The 23,343-nt window shown below is 43.6% G+C and overlaps 1 protein-coding gene and 1 long non-coding RNA gene across 6 annotated transcripts in view; one reads left to right on the top strand and one right to left on the bottom strand.

Annotated features, from left to right (window-relative positions):
* AFF3 (ALF transcription elongation factor 3) overlaps positions 1 to 23,343 on the bottom strand; it is a 411,319-nt gene that overhangs the window by 353,867 nt on the left and 34,109 nt on the right. For 2 of the 5 annotated variants that reach the window (XM_056555973.1, XM_056555970.1), the window contains exon 1: positions 8,906 to 9,098. The exons of the other annotated variants lie outside the window; for them this stretch is intronic. The gene's annotated coding sequence lies outside the window, so the exon portion shown is untranslated. Of the gene's footprint in view, positions 1 to 8,905; positions 9,099 to 23,343 lie in introns of those variants that run through there. 5 annotated transcript variants of the gene reach the window in all.
* Positions 1 to 23,343, top strand: part of LOC130355615 (uncharacterized) — a 229,786-nt gene that overhangs the window by 70,130 nt on the left and 136,313 nt on the right. The gene's annotated exons all lie outside the window — the stretch shown is intronic.

Here is a 23,343-nt window from a genome sequence, read left to right on the forward strand (position 1 = left end):
TGCGTAGAAACGGTAGCCGCTAAAATTTACAAAATGGCTTTTTTTTTTAAATGTTGCCCCACAAATACCGTATTTTCCGGCATATAAGAAGACCCCCAACTTTTATAATTAAAATATAGAGTTTGAGATATACGCGTACCTCTAGGTACTACCCCCATTAGGTTGTCAGCATAGTTCCCCCACACTAGGTTGTCAGCATAGTTGCCCCACATTAGGTTGTCAGCATAGTTCCCCCCACATTAGGTTAGCAGTATAGTTCCCCCACGTTTGGTTTGCAGTATAGTTCCCCCACATTAGGTTTGCAGTATAGTTCCCCCACATTAGGTTGGCAGTATAGTTTCCCCCACATTTGGTTGTCAGCATAGTTCCCCCCACATTAGGTTGGCAGCATAGTTCCCACCACATTATTGTTCCCCCACATTAGGTTCGCAGTATAGTTCCCCCACACTAGGTTGGCAGCATAGTTCCCCTACACTAGGTTGGCAGTATAGTTCCCCCCACATTAGGTTGTCAGCATAATTCCCCCACATTAGATTGGCAGCATAGTTCCCCCCACATTATAGTTCCCCCACATTAGGTTTGCAGTATAGTTCCCCCCACATTAGGTTGTCAGCATAGTTCCCTCCACATTAGGTTGGCAGTATAGTTTCCCCCACATTAGGTTATCAGCATAGTTCCCCCACATTAGGTTGGCAGCATAGTTCCCCCCCACACTAGGTTGTCAGTATAGTTCCCCCCACATTATGTTGGCACCATAGTTCCCCCACATTAGGTTGTCAGCATAGTTCCCCCCACATTAGGTTGGCAGTATAGTTCCCCCACATTAGGTTGGCCGTATAGTTCCCCCATATTAGGTTGGCAATAAAGTTCTCCCACATTAGGTTGGCAGTATAGTTCCCCCACATTAGGTTGGCAGTATAGTTCCCCCACATTAGGTTGGCAGTATAGTTCCCCCCACATTAGGTTGGCAGTATAGTTCCCCACACATTACGTTGGCAGTATAGTTCCCCCCACATTTGGTAGGCAGTGGCCCCCACAGACATACAGCCTTCAGCCATATACAGTGTATAGCTGGAGGCTGTATGTCTGTGTACTGCCCCATTTCAGTGCTCCGACCACCGCTCCTTTGGTCCGGGGTCATGATCTACTGCCATGGCCTATAGCCCATAGCAGTAGGTCCCTAGACCGGAAAACCGAAGATGACGTGCCGCAGGTAAAATACCATTCGCGTGTCCTTGCTGCTCCGCTCTGCTGTTTCTATGGGTGCACACGACGTCCCTGGGTTCACTACCTCCCGGCGGCCCCTGATTTTTTAAAGTTAACGCGGGGTCGCAGAAAAAAGGTCTTTCGGGACACAGGGATGTCCGGATGTGATGGAGGTAATTAATCTGTGGGGAGGGGATAACAGGGCGGGTGCTGCAGACGGCAGTCCCGTCCGACTGCAGCACCCGGCGTATAAGACGACACCCGGCATATAAGATGACACTGACTTTTGGGAACATTTTCCAGGATTGAAAAGTTGTCTTATACGCCGGAAAATACGGTAATTTTTTTTCCAGTTTCGCAGTTTGTGGTGAAATTATTAATGGTATTATAAAGTAAAATTGTTTGTGCACAGAACAAGCCCTCATATGGATTTTTAGGTGGAAAATTGAAAGTATTATGATTTTTAGAAGGTGAGGAGGAAAAAACAAAAGTGCAAAAATGAAAAATCGCCAGAGGCAAGGGGTTAAAATCCCTCTAATTCATTTGTCATGACTATAAACTGTACAAGTGCAAGGCATCAGGCCAGGGAAGGACAACAGGACAAAGATAACAGAAAACAGAACTAACAATAAAAGTAAATGTTTAATCAATAAGTATTATGTCTCTTTCTACTGAACATGTCATGCCCAATGCCGCAAGAACAAGGTGGCAAGCAATTTACTCACTAGTGTTGAGCGCGAATATTAGCAATTATGAATATTCAGAATTTTTTTTCCCCCACAGAACACATAACAGTGATCTCATTCCTCCCTGCTTCCAGCTTGTGGTCTAAAGAAGGCTCCTATACTATTTACTGCATTAGACTGGAGAGCAAATATTCGCGAATATGAGAATATGCGAATATTCGTAAATATCCTTATATTCATGAATATCGTCACTAAAATTAAATAGGTAGATAGATAGTGCTGATATTCGCGAATATGACATGACAATATTCGGAATGAAAAATGTCATAGACCCATTATCACTCCTATATAGACCAAGAATATTAGGAAATAGATAGATAATATAGATAGATAGGTAGATAGTTATGCACATACGCATTTACGCAAAGCGAAAGTAACCGCGAATATATCGAATATGCGAATTTCACGAATATAGGACGAATATTCGTCCATATATTTGTGAGATATCGCAAATTTGAATACATAAGAATTTGGTTCTAAAATACTGTTTAAGCTTCTTTCAAACAGAGGTAAAAGCTTTTAACTCAGCACTCTTTAGGGCACATGTTGCTATATCAATCTCTTAAAAAAAAGTGCTCAATGTAATTACTATATGAGGCCAGCATCATCTGTGGTTACCCATGGCTAGGAGAGCTCTGCCACCTGTTGGCAGCTTGCTTTACTAACAGTTTCCAGTTGCCATATGTCAGAATCAATAACTCCAGCAAATCAGCCTCTCTTTCTGGATATTACTTGCATCGACTGGCATATAACACTAAATCATATCTATATAAGACTATGTGTAACAATATACCATGGAAAATAGTGTTAACACTTCGTAATAACTAAAACAGTTGGTAACAAACTTCATAAATGAATGCAACAGTCTTAGTCATATTTGTTGTAAATATGAGGTCCTGTATCATAACTTGGGTAACATGTCAAAGATACCCATTTATATCTACATAGCATTATTTTAATGGACGCTGTTCTCTCCTTTCTTGCAACATTACCAAATACACATGCACTTATGCACAGTGAGCAGACAACCAACATACAGGTGGCACACAGCAATAGTGGCATCAAAAATGTCCACTGTTCTACTCTGGGTGACTTCTGAACATAACAGATCTACATATAGCTACAGATAACATATGACCTATACTAGATAAGCCATAGTATGGCATACTGGATGGAAAGCTGGATGCAACATAGAAAGCTTGTAGAATCTGGCAGTCCCATCCGAGGTGATCCCAGATTGCCAGACTGTATTGCCACATGTAAAACCATCCTGGGTATTACAATGAGCAAACAAATCCTTTCACCTCAGGCTGAAGTTCATCCGTATAAATACTAACACAGACTTTAATTGTTTGTCTATTGTCTGTTATAGATTGTAAGTAGCTGTTGTAATGACTGGTTCTGTCAGCATCCATAGGGTTAATGCTGTTTAGCCTTGTTGTTTATTCTGGTTGCTGTGGCTACACCCTAGCTATCTGGGCTGGTCAGCTGACCATGCTGAGATCGCACCTGTGTAGCTGGCTATTTAAACCTGCAGTGTGCTTCTAGTCCTTGCCAGTGAAAGAACTTAGTTTGAGTAACCAGCATTGTTTGTTCTCTGTCTTCTGGATATTGTTATTTGGCTTTTCCCTTTACTCTTCTCTTGCTTTATGTTCCTGTACTCCACTATCTCCTGGAACCAACCTCGGCTAGACTCACATTGATTTTGACCGTGTGTGTCTTAGTGTATCTCTGTTAGTTTGTGTCTTTCCAGCTGTTCTCGTACTCCTACTGTTTTTTGCATTTTATTATTTTGACAATGCTGCCCCAGCACTTAGCAGGGAGAGTTTGTCATCGTGGTTGTTGATCCTTCACTTAGGGCGGATAGGCAATAGGTAGGGACAATGGCTGTGGGTAAGTTAGGGCTTCACTGTTCCCTGCCCATACGTGACAGCTGTTGAGTTTTTAATACTTTGCTATTTTTTTTATGAAAAGTGCTGCAGAATTTGTTGCACTGTATAAAGATTTTTATTATTATTATCTTAAGAACTATTATGCAGTTGAAAAACTTAAACTTCCTATGTAAGGGACTCTCAAGTTTTGTATTGTGTTGTGCAGTGTCTCGAGATAAAACCCATTCTTAAAAAGGCAGGTTGCTTCCTAAATTGTTGGTCCTTCTGCTTTCCCTTTCTTGGTGATTCTAGGGTATAGGGTCTACTAGAGTCTAGATTTAAAAATCATAGAATGTATCTCTAGCTAAATAAACTGCAAATATATGAAGCCCTGAAGAATATGAGGCCCAAACATGAGGCATATTCTTACCAAGATATCCATTCCTCACAACTAAGAACTATTAAAAAATTAAAAAACAAAGCAAGTGCGCTACTGTGGTGTATTATCAGCAGGCAAATACCGTAGGTTATTAGACTTACTGCAATGTGTTGTGCTCAGAGCACAACATCTATATGTGCATATAGTATTGCAGTGGTCTGGTCAGCTGCTTTGGATCTGCCTGATTTCCTTCTGGGATTTGGCAATGTGTACAACAGAAGAGACAAAAAGATGATCCAGGATAGGCGCTTCTCCAACTTCTTAGTAGGTAAAAGCACTTCACAAAGCATTTATGGTTTGGATTGAACCCTTTGTACATGCACATACTTGATAAAGGGCTCAGTCCAAACCAGAAACGTGTTGTGAAGTGCTTTTATCTGTATTTTCAAGAAGTTTTACTGAAAAACTTTCTAAAAAGTTGGAGAGGCTCCTATCATGAATCATCTTTTTGTCTCTTCTATTGTAACTTAGAACTGTTGACATCAACTTCAACAGCTAAACATGCTATTCATCCTAAAGGCCATGGGAAAGTTCTCACACAATTCTTACAGCAGACTTTATCAACCTTCTGTGCAAAATCACTGGGACACCCTGAACATGAAGACTCTTTTTAATACTTACAGACTCCTTAAATCTAGAGCGATGAGAAATGTATTGCACTTTTCACAGCAGACAATTTACAGCCCTACAGAGAACCCGGACCTTTCCCCATTGAGAACTAGAAGATCATTCTCCTCCTAGACATTTCAGGGAACTTTTGTACTTCACACATAAAATTACTACCATTAATATGTAACAGAACATTCACTATAGATGGCAATATTCATTTTGCCATTACAACATCTTAAATGGGTACTCCGCTGCTCAGCGTTTGAAACACACTGTTCCAAATGCTGGAGCCGGCGCTGGGAGCTCGTGACGTCATAGCCCTGCCCCCTCATGACGTCTAGCCCCGCTACCTCAATGCAAGTCTATGGGAGGGGGCGTGACGGCTGTCACGCCCCCTCCCATAGACTTGCATTGAGGGGGTGGGGCGTAACATCATGAGGGGGCTGGACTATGGCATCACAAGCTCCCGGCGTCGACTCCAGTGTTCGGAACAGTTTGTTACAAACGCTGAGCAGCGGAGTACCCCTTTAACGGCTTTAATTTTATAAGGATCACTCAATTGTCACTCCACCATACACCTTACAAAATAGACTGAGGAGGTCTTAACTAACCAGGCTGGGCCAGGACCCCACATCTACCATAACTTTTACTGGGACATTTACCCAGTGTGCTCAATAAAAGCACATTGGAATTAGTTTTGTCATACAAAAGGCCATTCAATAGTCCATCTTGTTAAAAAAAATAATAAAAATTGGTGGTGGTTAATATTGTCATTTTATAACAAGTGGAAACTCATTGAGTTGAAAGTCACTTTAGCTTGTGTCTGGCTTTAGATATATTAATATTTCCCCATTTTCATTTAATAAAGTCCCTATGTTAGAAAAAATACCAAGCAGGTCACCTAATAAATGATCATATACTGTATATCAAAGAAACAAATGCCAACACTGCAGGTTTTCATTGCATCTATCGCTAGCCTTATGTTCACCCAGCTGTCATTCTTAGCCCTGTCCAAATCCTATTCTAAATGCCAAAACTTATATGGTAAAGATAAAGTGCTTGTTAGCCAAAATCACTTTCATACAAAATGTACTTATACATTAAAATAAGAACATGTGTCAGTCCATTCTAATTACCAATGTCTATATTTAATTAACATAAAATAACATATTTTAGTTGTAGGATGAAAAAGCCTTACACAGGCCATCTGGACATTTATCACTTCAGAAATATTTGAACTCCATTACTAGAATGAATGATTTTTGGAAAGGATAAATAATTTTATTTGGATAACAGATGAATACCCATTTTAAAGCATGCCACCACTCCAAACTGGAAATATTGTTTGAGAGGTAAACCCTAAATCACAGAAAAGAGACCATGCTCTGGCTACTGATACAGGGGTAGGTTAAAAACCTACTTCCACCACAATGTAGACCACCCAAAATGCTATATGGGAGAGGTTGCACTGGTGCAAAACAGTCATGAACAGCTACTCACATCCCATAAAAAATTTTTAAAAAGTGATATGTGAAGGAAAGCAGAATGATAGAGAGATAGAGGTGATAAGTGGGGAGGTCCACTGCATATTATCTTGTGCCACATTTATATCTCGCTTTTGCTCTACATCACTGGTATATGTTGGGATGCTGCTGTTTCCTAGTGGCTATGTTTAGTCTATATCCAGAATGTATACATATGCTTTTGATTATATGGCGTCTATGGCGGTGTATCCAAAGTCATCTAGGGATTGCATAATTTGAGCCCAAATAGATCAATTGGTAAGGATGGTTTCTAGAGATACCAAGAATCTAAGGGGAATAAGTTTACTCCCAGTAATAAATGATTAAAAACTATACTTTTAAATACCCAAAGACTGACCTGAAAAATTTGCTTCCACGTGAAGCTTATGTTACGGGGCTCAGAATGTCTGTGCAGCATATCAGAAGATGGAAAGTAGTACAGAATGGTACACACCATTATTTAATTTTCAGGTTTTCAGAGTAAGCATAATTTAAAAACATTTTTACCATTATCTCTACACAGCAGTGTTGTTTTGGGGGTCTGGATCGCACCCAGATGACACCATCAAGTAGGATGAAACATCAAGCAGAAGGTAATCATCCCACAAAGGTGTCATCTCATCTGACATATTGCTGTCTGTCAGGGGCATCGCTAGCACAGAGAATCTGATGGCACTGATCTCTGGGTGTCTGCCACCTTCCTCCAGCGCAGTAGCACGGTGGAGTGGGAGCTGTCAGCACCCCTCTTCATCATTCCCTCCCATAGGCTGTAGGTACTTCAGGCCTGCAGCCTACGAGCCACTGGCATGTGATCCCTGGGAAGACCGTCGCAATTATATGATGTTATTGTGCTGGCCCTGGGCTGGCCCCATCCCTGTGGCTTACATGCTGCAGGCCTGAAGAGAGCTGTGGTAGCTTTATTTATCAGGGGAATGTGGACTGGGTTAATATATATATATTTTTTATTTATTTTTGGTCAAATGGGACACTATGACTATTTGGGGGCACAGGGACATTATTGCCACTTGGGGCATTATTTCTGCATAGAAGCACAGGTGGACATTATTACTATTCATGGGCACAAGGGGGCATTATTACTGTATGGGGGCACATATAGTGCATTTTCACTATATGGAGGGACACAGTGAATTATTATTGTATGGAGATACACAGATGGGCACTATTTCTCTATAGGACACAGGGGGAATTATATAAAAAAAATGTTTATACTCTTACAGTGTGACACATTCTACAAAGTGAACAGTCTGGGATTTACAGGTTACCACAACCATGCCTATATACAAAGCACTTCTACTAGCATAGTATATATTAAACAGCAGAAATGTGTCTGATGCTCTTTCTGCTAGCTTTATAATGTGCAATAAATCCATCAGCTTTATTCTTTTCTTGGGTACTCTGCATTTGTCCAGTAGCTCAGGAAACACTTAATATATATTTGAGAAGACAAACATCAATGGCAAGCACTTAGAAGAGCACAGTGAAGATACCCTCATGGGAATATGAGATTGTACTGAACAAAATGTACCTGCTCTTCTTCTCCTTTAGCCATGTTACCATACAGGAATCTTGCATTTTATGCAGCAATGTAAACGACACAATGCAAATGGATTTCTACATATTAAAGACAACTTTTAATGAAAGTGCATTGCTAATCTATATTAGGTGCACACACCTAAACATGCATGTATAAATCATAGGAATGTGTGTGTGTGTATTAGATACATGCTGCAGAGGTGTCTCATTTGATGCAGTGGATGAGGATGTAATGATCTTGTATTTATGGATATGGTTATCATAATCGACTTTCACCTTGAAAGCAACCTCTGAGGCTTGTCATCTCAAGAATCTGTCTGTGTTTACACCTGCTATGTCAGCTTCCTTTATTGTTAAGGAGCTGTTAAAGCGATGATCATCTGCCTGCAGAATGTCTCAAACTGCTGGAGCAATTGCTAATTAGAAGGGAATGTTTACTTTCCATCCTGCCCGAGCGTTATATGTGACACGCCATCAAACTGCCTAATTAAATCTGCCATACCCTTTTATCTACAGCAATTTCTTCATAAGACAAAGATCTTAAAGGGAGCAGCCAGTGTCAACCGCAATAAACTATTTTATTTAAAAAATAAGCCACACGGCATGAACTTTTGCCATCTTGTAATGCATTCTAACGAGGTGCAATGCACCCACAATATACCAGTAATATACTTACTTAAAGGAATAAAAACAGGTTTACAACACAATGGTACTTGCAGGTGCAGTAATACCTGTTTAATAAATTGTACTGGTCCATGTTTAATTTTAGCAGTATTTTCAGTGGTAAAAAAAAAAAGTTTGTTCCTTGAAATCCGGAAAGAAAGCTTGTGTGCGGTGGCAGTGTGCTTTCTCTTTCAAGTGACAGATGACTATGTGCTAGCCTGGTGCCTTTTATTTCCATATTCATGATAAATCCCTACAGTTTTTTAAAACAAGCAAAGAAAAATGAGCTCTTACCAAACACGAAGGGATCCTTAGAGTCTGTAATATGATGTATCCAGCTTCTGAAAGCCTTTAAGATGTAAACAATCCTCCCTTTGAGTGTCTTGCTGTGTGAGCACACATGCATAACACAACACAGAGGACTTATATAAATAGGACAGCCAGTACTGACAGAGCCGGAATATTGCTTGGCTGCTCTCAGTTCGGTGACATGCGCTTACAGCACTACTCTGCTTCTCAATGAAGAAGGCTGCAAATATCTCTCCACCAAAACATACACAAAGCTGTCACGTTTTAGAACATGCTGGATATACTCCAGGAGCTAAAATGCGATACGTAAACCCAATACAGTTTTTTTTTTTCCATCAATAATCCCTATATCTTACAGGAAGGGATATAAAAAGGATAAAAGTAGGTTTGCATCTATATATACGTACTGCTAAAAAAAATACACTCCTCAACAATGAAATTGCAATACAAAGAATGTAAAGTTGTGGACTTGGAAATTACAGGATCGATAGACATGCTAATATACAAAAGATAAAAATATGCACATAAATAAAATAAAAAAATCTCAATTTATTTAATATCAAGTATGAGCACCATGCACAGAAATGCACGCATTTGTATGCATTAGCATGTTATCAATGAGGCATCAATGGCTGTCTGAGAAGTGTTCTGCCATGCTGAATGCACTTGGACAGGCAAATCATCACTATCCGGTGCTGGCAGCTCTCTTTGAAATTGCAGACCAATGGGGTCTCAGATGTGCTTGATGGGAGACCAATCCAGAAGCACATTTAGGCAACGCAGCCTGCTCACAGTAGCATGAGCAACATGCAGCCCGGAACGTTTTGGATAGATGGCCATACTACAAATTTCATTGCTAAATCATTGTAATGCAATGCTGTTATTGTACCCAGAATGAAGACTAGAGGGGTCAGGATACCATACATTATGCCAACCCACACCAAAATCCAGAAATTAGGACCAGTGTGAGGTTCCCTCATTAAGGAATCTTCATGGAATTGACCACAGGGTCTCCAGACCAATCTATGGCTGTCATTGCACCTGAAGACCAAGTGATAAACCAAGGTCTCTTAGTTCAAAGTGTGGTGACCCATGATGATGGCGGGACCACGGGGTGTAGCGGTGTAGGTGGATGGGGCAAGATGTTATTAACCCCAGAGGCAAGGTGTTATTAACCCCTAATGTTCGTGACACCAGAGTGGTTTTTGGGTACCGGAACCACACGAACGGTTTCTCCGCTATTCCAATGGCTAGGCAGTGAAAGGAGAGTCCACAACCAGTTATGGTTTAACGGAGGCTTTACTGAGTTTAGATATGGACATAGACTTTTGACTTACTGGAATGACTGTAGACTTGAGGCCTTCCAGGTGCTGGTCACTAGCACTGAGAGGTGTTTTGCTGGTCTCAGTAAAGTGCTCAGAGAGCAAAAGAAATTATAATGGCCGCCCCGTTATATAGAGGGGGGCTGAGCCAAAGTCCATTGGTCAAGCTGCGGGTCATAGGTTAAGCTGGGGCTCTCTGGGTAACATCATGTGACAACATAACATGTGACATTTCACAGGTCCTTTAGACATCTCACATGTCCTTTAGACTAGCTATACATTAATACACTGACTATAATCCTATGACAATAAATGACACTTATAATAACAGTAGGGGGAGACACTGCAGGAGAGCCCCCAGGATACTGAGGGACTCAACCTGACAGGGCCTAAGTATAGTGCAGGACCATATCTGTACTGAGGAAATTAACAAGTCACCCTTGACGTAGGTTCGATTAGAGTTGAAAGTCGAGGTGGCCCTGGGGCCGGATGCAGTTGTCAGGATGCCGGCTGGCAGGTAGTGGATCCTCTGTGCCAGAGAGGGATGGAGAGGACCGCGCTAGTGGACCGGTTCTAAGCCACTACAGGTTTTCACCAGAGCCCGCCGCAAAGCGGGATGGTCTTGCTGCGGCGGTAGTGACCAGGTCGTATCCACTAGCAACGGCTTACCTCTCTGGCTGCTGAAGATGCTGAAGATAGGCGAGGTACAAGGGAGTAGGCAGAAGCAAGGTCGGACGTAGCAGAAGGTCGGGGGCAGGCGGCAAGGATCGTAGTCAGGGGCAACGGCAGGAGGTTAGGAACACGGACTAGGAACAGACAAGGGAACGCTTTCACTAGGCACAAGTGCATCAAGATCCGGCAAGGGAGTGCAGGGGAAGTGACTAGATATAGGGGAGTGCACAGGTGGGAGCCAATTAAGCTAATTGGGAAGATTGGGCCAGGCACCATCATTGGTGCACTGGCCCTTTAAATCGCAGAGACCCGGCGCGCGCGCGCCCTAGGGAGCGGGGCCGCGCGCGCCGGGACAGGACCGAGGGAGAGCGAGTCAGGTACGGGGGCCGGGGTGCGCATCGCGAGCGGGCGCTATCCGCATCGCGAATCGCATCCCGGCTGAAGGCGGGACCGCAGCGCACCCGGTCAGTGGATCTGACCGGGGCGCTGCAACAACGAAGATGAGGCGAGCGCTCCGGGGAGGAACGGGAACCCGGAGCGCTCGGCGTAACAGTACCCCCCCCCTTGGGTCTCCCCCTCTTCTTGGGGCCAAAGAACCTGAGGAAAAAAAACTCAATTTTTCCGTGATGAGGTCCGATGCACATTAGGAGGGGTTCTGTGTGGAAACGTACGAGACAGTCCAATCTTTTATTGTAAAAACAATAGATGTAGAGGGGTCTGGCGAGACTGGTCACAGGAACGTAGAACCTGTTGATGAGAGAGGCCAAAAAAAATTTTCCTGCAGATCCGGAATCCAAGAAGAGCATAGTAGAGAAGGAGAAGGTAGAGGCTGATATCCGCACAGGCACAGTAAGGCGTGGAGAAGCAGAGTTGACATCAAGAACTGTGTCACCTTTGTGCGGAGTCAGCGTACGTCTTTCCAGGCGGGGAGGACGGATAGGACAATCCTTCAGGAAGTGTTCGGTACCGGCATAGTACAGGCAAAGATTCTCCATGCGGCGTCGTGTCCTCTCTTGAGGTGTCAAGCGAGACCGGTCAACTTGCATAGCCTCCGCGGCGGGAAGCACAGGAACAGATTGCAGAGGACCAGAGGAGAGAGGAGCCGGGGAGAAAAAACGCTTCGTGCGAACAAAGTCCATATCCAGGCGAAGCTCCAGACGCCATCCGGAAGAACGCATGTCAATGCGAGTGGCAAGATGAATGAGTTCATGTAGGTCAGCAGGAGTCTCTCGTGCGGCCAGAACATCTTTAATGTTGCTGGATAGGCCTTTTTTAAAGGTCGCGCAGAGAACCTCACTATTCCAGGACAACTCGTAAGCAAGAGCACGGAACTGAATGGCGTACTCGCCAACGGAAGAAACACCCTGGGCCAGGTTCAGCAGGGCAATCTCGGCTGAAGAAGCTCGGGCAGGTTCCTCAAAGACACTTCGAATTTCCGAGAAGAAGGAGTGTACAGAGGCAGTGACGGGGTCATTGCGGTCCCAGAGCGGTGCGGCCCATGACAGGGCTTTTCCAGACAGAAGGCAGAACACGAAAGCCACCTTAGACCTTTCAGTAGGAAACTGGTCCGACATCATCTCCAAGTGCTGGGAACATTGCGAAAGAAAGCCACGGCAATACTTAGAGTCCCCATCAAATTTGTCCGGCAAGGACAGGCAGAGGCTAGGAGTGGCCACTCGCTGCGGAGGAGGTGCAGGAGCTGGCGGAGGAGAAGATTGCTGGAGAAGTTGCGACTGAAGTTGGTGCGAAATGGTGGACATTTCCGACAGCTGACGGGTTAGAAGGGCGATCTGACGGGCTTGCTGGGCGGCCACCGTGGTTAGGTCAGCGACAACTGACAGAGGAACTTCAGCGGGATCCATGGCCGGATCTACTGTCAGGATGCCGGCTGGCAGGTAGTGGATCCTCTGTGCCAGAGAGGGATGGAGAGGACCGCGCTAGTGGACCGGTTCTAAGCCACTACAGGTTTTCACCAGAGCCCGCCGCAAAGCGGGATGGTCTTGCTGCGGCGGTAGTGACCAGGTCGTATCCACTAGCAACGGCTTACCTCTCTGGCTGCTGAAGATGCTGAAGATAGGCGAGGTACAAGGGAGTAGGCAGAAGCAAGGTCGGACGTAGCAGAAGGTCGGGGGCAGGCGGCAAGGATCGTAGTCAGGGGCAACGGCAGGAGGTCAGGAACACGGACTAGGAACAGACAAGGGAACGCTTTCACTAGGCACAAGTGCATCAAGATCCGGCAAGGGAGTGCAGGGGAAGTGACTAGATATAGGGGAGTGCACAGGTGGGAGCCAATTAAGCTAATTGGGAAGATTGGGCCAGGCACCATCATTGGCCAACCCACATCGCTGGATCAGAGAACTCGTCACGGTCCTGTAGCTTGGCCACACCTCTTTGCGCTTGCTCATTAGGATTCACAGTGTCTCAGGCTGCCATGTTACAAATGGGCAATCTTGCCCACATGAAACCCCCCACTCTTTACCTCCTTTCTTTTAACTTTTTCATTTTTCAGGAGAAGGGATATCTGGCCATATATCTATAAACGGTCGGCTAATAGATTAAATAACAATTAAACTCCATACACCCATAGCCCAATCTACTCATTTATGAAACTATGGACAGATAAACAGGGGCCGTATTGCATATCTTTAAAAGAGCACCAGGGTGACCGCTCACCAGGTCCCGCTACCTCTTGTGATGGTTCCACTAACCGTGGACGGTGTCCATTCTTCTCGTCCTGCATTTGTGGAAGGGACCTAAAGAGGGACATGTACCATACCGACCCCTTGTAGGGTTCTCAGGGTAATCCCCTGTTGTCCTCAAACCATCAGGTATGGGCCTCTACGGTAGAGCAAAGATTCCATCACCCAATGACCGGGCCTGTCCTGTCAATCTGTCCTTCCAAAGAAAATACATCCTGACCGTTTTAACAACAAATCACTACCATCCCTTCTCCTGAAAAAAAAAGGGGGGAGGAAGGCACAGAAACCGTACAGGGGGAAAGAGGTTATACACAAAGTGGTGATAGCTGATTATACTCATAGTGGTGGCTGTTGTTCAAGAAAGTGGTGGCTGTTGGTCAAAGAAATGGGGGATGATCGCAGTCCACGCCTCAGTTGACCGACTCGCCCATCTTCAACCGGATCTCATGTTACGTGTCTGTAGGTGAAAAAAACTTTTGTGAGTATACAGAAATATAAAAATATCACTCTATTGGTATTTAATACCTCCTGATACAAAAAACATGCTACTACCAATAAGTCGACAAGGTAAATCCTGGTGTGAGAGGGGAGTCAAATCCCCGAGTACGTCTCCAACTTGCATGCCTCAAAAAAACACCCTGACTGGGAAGTCAATATTTAAACCTTTGGGGCTTAAGGTATCTAACTTGTGGATCCATATAATTTCTTTCTGCTTCAGTAACCTGGTTCTGTCCCCCCCTCTCTTAGGAACTGGGACATGTTCCAGGACACTGAATCTGAGGTCACTGATCTTGTGACCATGCTCCAGAAAATGACGAGGTATTGGTAGTTCTACTTTCCTGGTCCTAATGGAAGACTTGTGGTTGTTTAACCTAATTCTTACTTCATTTGTTGTCTCGCCGATATATAAAAGATTACAGGGGCAACAGATCACATAAATTGCCAAAGATTTAGTGACACGTAACATGAGATCCGGTTGAAGATGGGCGAGTCGGTCAACTGAGGCGTGGACTGCGATCATCCCCCATTTCTTTGACCAACAGCCACCACTTTCTTGAACAACAGCCACCACTATGAGTATAATCAGCTATCACCACTTTGTGTATAACCTCTTTCCCCCTGTACGGTTTCTGTGCCTTCCTCCCCCCTTTTTGTTTCAGGAGAAGGGATGGTAGTGATTTGTTGTTAAAACGGTCAGGATGTATTTTCTTTGGAAGGACAGATTGACAGGACAGGCCCGGTCATTGGGTGATGGAATCTTTGCTCTACCGTAGAGGCCCATACCTGATGGTTTGAGGACAACAGGGGATTACCCTGAGAACCCTACAAGGGGTCGGTATGGTACATGTCCCTCTTTAGGTCCCTTCCACAAATGCAGGACGAGAAGAATGGACACCGTCCACGGTTAGTGGAACCATCACAAGAGGTAGCGGGACCTGGTGAGCGGTCACCCTGGTGCTCTTTTAAAGATATGCAATACGGCCCCTGTTTATCTGTCCATAGTTTCATAAATGAGTAGATTGGGCTATGGGTGTATGGAGTTTAATTGTTATTTAATCTATTAGCCGACCGTTTATAGATATATGGCCAGATATCCCTTCTCCTGAAAAATGAAAAAGTTAAAAGAAAGGAGGTAAAGAGTGGGGGGTTTCATGTGGGCAAGATTGCCCATTTGTAACATGGCAGCCTGAGACACTGTGAATCCTAATGAGCAAGCGCAAAGAGGTGTGGCCAAGCTACAGGACCGTGACGAGTTCTCTGATCCAGCGATGTGGGTTGGCTGTTGATGCGGACTGACGACTTCCGGTTTGGCAGGAAGTTGCGATCCGGGACTTGCGCATTCAGTTTGTTTACAAACGAAGGGAACGAAGTGAACAACCATGCGCCATGGGAGGAGTGACGCAGCCAGCAACAGCTGATGACCGCCCACTACACCGGAGATCATGAATATAGGTACACAATCGGGCATTGGAATGGGCATAATTTGTCACTTTTTAGTGGGATTTTGCACTAAATGACTATTGAAAGATGCTTTTTGCTGTATTTGTAATTTTATACACTTACAGATCACTGTGAGTGAGATTGTTTTATCACTGTTTATTATATGACGTCACGGGATTGTGACAGTGTTTGACACCTCCCCCTCATCAATGTGTGCTAATTGAGGGGCTTATATATATTGTGCATTTTCACTTGTATTTGTGCTTGAGAAAGGCTCTATTGAGGAGCCGAAACGTTGCGCTTTTCTACAGATGTGTGAATAAATACACCCGCACGGGGTTACACGTACTTGGAGTGCCGCTCTCTTTGCTTCGTTTGGTGGATTTCTTGGGGCCTGAGTCGGACCCTGGAGCTGAGCACCCAACAGGATCCAGAATCCTTGGCTATCGCCACGCATGGTGCTTCTTCATTTGGATTGTTACCTCATACTGACTGGGAGTGAGCACGTGCGGTTTCTTTTTATTTTCTTTATTTCTGTCCTTTGGACAGTCTTACATCATGGCATCTGATTCACACAATCTGTTTGTCTACACCAATGAGGACATTGATAAAATTCTGAGTGGACCGATGGGGGATGGAGAATTTCTGAGTACACCTTCCAAAGTTGATGTTAAACGCACCTATGAGATGGAGTCCAGGAGATTGATTTCGTTGACACTACACCTTTCCTTATTGGGCCGATACTATCGACAGAAGATGATACCTCGGGGTCTAAGACCACATCTGAGACCCAATCTTTTTCCTAACAACACTGATTTTTGCCGCAGATTTGAGGGGCTGACCAACAAATACGCTATGGACATTATGTTGCTTAACATTGAGTTTCTTCAGCAAGAGATTGAAGTATCTGAGAGTCATCTAGCAGAGCGTGAGAATGAACTGAAGTCCATACTGGAACCTGAAGATTTAAATCTATATCTGACCAAAACCAAAGGCATAATGGATAAGTTTAAGTATGAGCAGGAGGAGAATAAACGACAGAAGTGGCATCGAGACCAGGATGATTACAAGACTGGACACATTTATAACTGGCAGTGCACAGATCTTCAGGAGAAAAGACAGCGTGGAGCCAAGACATCACAACCCCCGAGGAAACAAAGAGACCCAAGAGACAAGGTTCAACAGCGTTTTTTAGGGGGTGGCCAGAACCTAACCACAGACGGAGGCGGAGAAGAGTCAGACGGGGTGGCAGGAGATGGATTAAACAACAAGAGGTCGACAACTACAAGGAGCAATCGAGGGGCCAGGACTGCACCAAAGATTTAGTGGTAAATATTTCATCTTATACACTTTCTCCTATAGAGACTAAGATATTGAACCGGGGCTTATCCTTCTGCCCGAACACTGATATTGACTGGTTGCAATTACAGGTGGACTTAGCAGCTTTATATAGAAATGTTAAACTGAAAATTTGGTTCTCTACCAATAAAGTAATTCCCCCTAGGGGGAGTAAGAATGAGTTATCTCTCCGAGAGTGGGGTTTGTTTAACAAAAGCGAGTTCCAGCCTGCTATCCAGTCACACAATGTGGATGCCTTTATTGAGTTGGTTAATAAGGACATTGAGCGCCTCAAGGATGATTATAAAGGTGGACTGAAGTGGGGACACTTTAATTTGTCTTTGGAGGAGAAGGCAGCCCTGGAACGATTGGTCCATAATGACGATATAGTTATTAAACCCGCGGATAAGGGGGGAGCTATCGTCATCATGGACCGTGGCATGTATATGGAGGAATTGTATAGTCAGGTTAATGATACAGCAGTATATATGTGTGTTAATTCTGACCCCAAATCCATGATTGAGAAGCGGCTCAAAATTTTGGTGGATCATGCATTGGCGAGGGACATTATAGATGAAGAGCTGCATAGGTTTTTGTTGCCGGTACATCCTATCACTCCGATCATCTATACCCTCCCCAAAATACATAAAAATTTGGAACGACCCCCGGGACGGCCAATTGTGTCGGGCCGGGATTCGATCCTAAGCCCCTCTGCCATCTTCATAGATAAGGTCCTTCGTGAATTTGCTATTGGGGCAAGGTCGTATATACAGGACACGTCTGACTTTTTGAAAAAAATAGCCGAGGTCACAATCCCTGATGGCGCATTTCTGGCCTCCTTTGATGTAACTAGCCTTTACACTAGTATCAATCATGAGAGGGGACTAGACTGCGTCACCAGAGCACTGAATACAACTCAGTACTCCGATGAATGTCGTGAGTTTTTGATTGGTCTGGTAGAGATTATATTAACCTGCAATTATTTCTCCTTTGATAACAAATTCTTTATTCAATTGAGAGGTACGGCCATGGGGTCTAACATGGCCCCTACGTATGCCAACATGGTAGTGGCCGACTTGGAAGAATCGGCTGTTTATGTATCTCCCCACTTCAGCCATGTGCTGAAGTGGTGGAGATACATTGATGACATTTTTGTCATCTGGATTGGCAGTGAGGAGCAATTGATGACATTCTTTCAGTTTCTTAATCAAATTGATGATGACATTAAATTTACCAAAGTGGTTTCCCAGACAGGCCTACAATTCTTGGACACCTGGGTTTATATGGAAGGTAACAACTTAAGGACAGATCTGTATGTAAAAGATACTGACCGTAATAGTTTACTACATTATGACAGCCTACACCCGAGGAGGATGATACGCTCCTTACCCTATAGTCAGTTCTTGCGGGTAAGGAGGATCGTAGAGAGCCCCACTAACCTAGAAAAGAGGTTGAATAACATGGGTCAAAAATTTATGGAGAGGGGATACCCCAGGAAATTGATACGAGAACAGAGACAGAAGGCTGTTAGCAAACATAGAAGTGAACTACTTAATCCTGTCCACAGATCCACTGCACAAAATCGCATACCTTTCATTTCCACCTTTAATGTGTACAGCACGGATGTCGCTAGAATTTTACATAAACACTGGCCTGTCATTTCACATACCTACAGTCAGATACCGGAACTGAGTGTTCCTCCACTGTTATCTTACAGGAGAGTGGCCAACCTGGGGGACAGGTTGGTGAAATCTGATATTACATTGAGAAAACCTGATTTATCCACACAGTTGAAGCCGGGCTGTTACCCCTGCCTGGGTTGTGATAGCTGTGGCCTGATGATGAAGGGGGATATTTTCATACACCCGGTCACACAGATTAAATACAAAATTAGACAACACATGACCTGTAGGACGGACTTCGCAATTTATGTGATCTGTTGCCCCTGTAATCTTTTATATATCGGCGAGACAACAAATGAAGTAAGAATTAGGTTAAACAACCACAAGTCTTCCATTAGGACCAGGAAAGTAGAACTACCAATACCTCGTCATTTTCTGGAGCATGGTCACAAGATCAGTGACCTCAGATTCAGTGTCCTGGAACATGTCCCAGTTCCTAAGAGAGGGGGGGACAGAACCAGGTTACTGAAGCAGAAAGAAATTATATGGATCCACAAGTTAGATACCTTAAGCCCCAAAGGTTTAAATATTGACTTCCCAGTCAGGGTGTTTTTTTGAGGCATGCAAGTTGGAGACGTACTCGGGGATTTGACTCCCCTCTCACACCAGGATTTACCTTGTCGACTTATTGGTAGTAGCATGTTTTTTGTATCAGGAGGTATTAAATACCAATAGAGTGATATTTTTATATTTCTGTATACTCACAAAAGTTTTTTTCACCTACAGACACGTAACATGAGATCCGGTTGAAGATGGGCGAGTCGGTCAACTGAGGCGTGGACTGCGATCATCCCCCATTTCTTTGACCAACAGCCACCACTTTCTTGAACAACAGCCACCACTATGAGTATAATCAGCTATCACCACTTTGTGTATAACCTCTTTCCCCCTGTACGGTTTCTGTGCCTTCCTCCCCCCTTTTTTTTTCAGGAGAAGGGATGGTAGTGATTTGTTGTTAAAACGGTCAGGATGTATTTTCTTTGGAAGGACAGATTGACAGGACAGGCCCGGTCATTGGGTGATGGAATCTTTGCTCTACCGTAGAGGCCCATACCTGATGGTTTGAGGACAACAGGGGATTACCCTGAGAACCCTACAAGGGGTCGGTATGGTACATGTCCCTCTTTAGGTCCCTTCCACAAATGCAGGACGAGAAGAATGGACACCGTCCACGGTTAGTGGAACCATCACAAGAGGTAGCGGGACCTGGTGAGCGGTCACCCTGGTGCTCTTTTAAAGATATGCAATACGGCCCCTGTTTATCTGTCCATAGTTTCATAAATGAGTAGATTGGGCTATGGGTGTATGGAGTTTAATTGTTATTTAATCTATTAGCCGACCGTTTATAGATATATGGCCAGATATCCCTTCTCCTGAAAAATGAAAAAGTTAAAAGAAAGGAGGTAAAGAGTGGGGGGTTTCATGTGGGCAAGATTGCCCATTTGTAACATGGCAGCCTGAGACACTGTGAATCCTAATGAGCAAGCGCAAAGAGGTGTGGCCAAGCTACAGGACCGTGATGAGTTCTCTGATCCAGCGATGTGGGTTGGCTGTTGATGCGGACTGACGACTTCCGGTTTGGCAGGAAGTTGCGATCCGGGACTTGCGCATTCAGTTTGTTTACAAACGAAGGGAACGAAGTGAACAACCATGCGCCATGGGAGGAGTGACGCAGCCAGCAACAGCTGATGACCGCCCACTACACCGGAGATCATGAATATAGGTACACAATCGGGCATTGGAATGGGCATAATTTGTCACTTTTTAGTGGGATTTTGCACTAAATGACTATTGAAAGATGCTTTTTGCTGTATTTGTAATTTTATACACTTACAGATCACTGTGAGTGAGATTGTTTTATCACTGTTTATTATATGACGTCACGGGATTGTGACAGTGTTTGACACCTCCCCCTCATCAATGTGTGCTAATTGAGGGGCTTATATATATTGTGCATTTTCACTTGTATTTGTGCTTGAGAAAGGCTCTATTGAGGAGCCGAAACGTTGCGCTTTTCTACAGATGTGTGAATAAATACACCCGCACGGGGTTACACGTACTTGGAGTGCCGCTCTCTTTGCTTCATTTGGTGGATTTCTTGGGGCCTGAGTCGGACCCTGGAGCTGAGCACCCAACAGGATCCAGAATCCTTGGCTATCGCCACGCATGGTGCTTCTTCATTTGGATTGTTACCTTATATATATATATATATATATATATATATATATATATATATATATGTGACAATGGCTGCCAGCAATTTGAATTTTATGATTTAACATTATGCCTATACAGGAAAGTTGGAGTTTTGAATCAGAAAAATATTCAGAGGGGATTTTCAGTCTGACCACAGTGATCTCTGCTGACACCTCTGTCCGTATCAGGAACTTTCCAGAGCAGGAGAGGTTTGCTATGTGGATTTTCTCCTGCTCTGGACAGTTCCTGAAATGGACAGAGGTTTCAGCAGAGAGCACTGTGGTCAGACCTAAAATAATTCCAGAAAGAAATACAACTTCCTGTGGAGCATACAGCAGCTTATAAATTCTGAAAGGATTAACATTTTTTAAATAGAAGTAATTTACAAATCCGTTTAACTTGCTGGCACCAGTTCATTTAAAAAAAAATGTTTTCCACCCAATACACTTGGGTGGGCCATTTATATGGATACACCTTAATAAAATGGGAATGGTTGGTGATATTAGCTTCCTGTTTGTGGCACATTAGTATATGTGATGGGGGGAAATTTTCAAGATGGGTGGTGACCATGGCGGACATTTTGAATTTGGCCATTTTGAATCCAACTTTTGTTTTTACAATAAGAAGAGGGTCATGTGACACATCAACCTTATTGGGAATTTCACAAGAAATACAATAATGTGCTTGGTTTTAACATAACTTTATTCTTTCATGAGTTATTTACAAGTTTGGGGGCCATTCAACTTGCCCACGATGACCAATCCACTTTCTAGGAAACTGTTCATCTAGGAATGCTCCGACCTGATGTGGTGACCATGTGGTGGTGCACCATCTTGCTGGAAAAACTCAGGGAACGTGCCAGCTTCAGTGCATAAAGAGGGAAACACATCATCATGTAGCAATTTCGCATATCCAGTGGCCTTGAGGTTTCCATTAATGAAGAATGGCCCCACTATCTTTGTACCCCATATACCACACCATACCATCAATTTTTGTGTTCCAACAGTCTTGGAGGGATCTATCCAATGTGGGTTAGTGTCAGACCAATAGCGGTGGTTTTGTTTGTTAACTTCACCATTCACATAAAAGTTTGTCTCATCACTGAACAAAATCTTCTGTGTAAACTGAGGGTCCTGTTCCAATTTTTGTTTTGCCCATTCTGCAGATACTGGAAGCCTGTGCTAGCATTTCTCCTGCAGTGTTGCTATCAGTGTGTGAAGAGTGGGAGAAGAGGGTTGCATTGACAATCCAACACAATGGGCAGCACATTGAACACATTTTATTAGTGGTCAGAAACTTGTAAATAACTCATGAAAGAATAAAGTTACCTTAAAACCAAGCACATCATTGTTTTTCTTGTGAAATTCCCAATAAGTATCATGTGTCACATGACCCTCTTTCTATTGAAAAAACAAAAGTTGTATTCAAATTGGCCGAATTCAAAATGGCTGCCATGGTCACCACCCATCTTGAAAAGTTTCCCCCCTCACATATACTAATGTCCCACAAACAGGAAGTTAATATCACCAACCATTCCCATTTTATTAAGGTGTATCCATATAAATGGCCCACCCTGTAGTGTGGGTGATCAGCAGTAAAATGAGGAGTCACTTACATTAATTCTGTGCAGAGTGGAGGTGAGCTTTTCCACCTCCTCTTTATGTTGCGTAATTCCCGCCCTTGATATGAATATTTAATTTTCCTGACTCTCACATCCGAGAGTGATGAGAGCCTGCATCAATGTGAATGCTTTCCTATTGCAGCAGAGCGTGGGTGCCTCTCCCTCACTACACGGGAAGAGAGGCGCATGTACTCTGCTACATTAGCAGAGTGTTCATTTGGGTGTGGGCTCTCACGTCACTAGGATGTAAGAGTCAAGAAATTTAAATATGCACATCAAGGGCGGGCATTACACGGTATAGGAGAGAGGAGGCGGGAGAGCTTGGCATGCTGGCTCCCTGCCTCTGTTGCGCACAGAAGACATTTAGCAATGCAGATACTGGGAATGATTATTTTTTACGGCTGGCCCAAGTGACACCTCATTTTCCTTCTCTTCACCCATAGTATAACCCAGATGGGATGCTAACATTGTACAACACACAATAAATAAATAAATTTGTTTATCACTGATCTAGTATCCCATGTTGTGCAGTTAAGATAAGATGCCTGTGCAGTTAGCTGAAAAAGTAGACAGTTGTTTTGTGAATGGGAAGGGATAGTTAATAATACAAATAAAAGTGTTCTGGGTACAGAAGTAGACACAATTTCCATTAGAATCATTAGCACTACACATTACCCACCAATTATGTGTGCACCTTGATTTATAGGTTCTACATCCCATTCTTATTAGTCCTTCAAGTTGATTTATGTTAGCTAGCAAACAGCTGAGTAATGGAGAGTCTGTGTAATGCAGAAGTAAACAGTCATATACACAGTAAGTTATGTGTCCATGTCACAAGTAATAAAGAAAAACAAACTGACAGTATGCAAATTTCCATTGATTTTAACAGAATTAATGTCATTATTATATTGTTCCCCAGCAAGGCTTTTTTGTACATAGAAGTGCTGCTCTA

This window comes from Hyla sarda, chromosome 2 (genome assembly GCF_029499605.1).
Source record: "Hyla sarda isolate aHylSar1 chromosome 2, aHylSar1.hap1, whole genome shotgun sequence".
Taxonomy (NCBI): Eukaryota; Metazoa; Chordata; class Amphibia; order Anura; family Hylidae; genus Hyla; species Hyla sarda.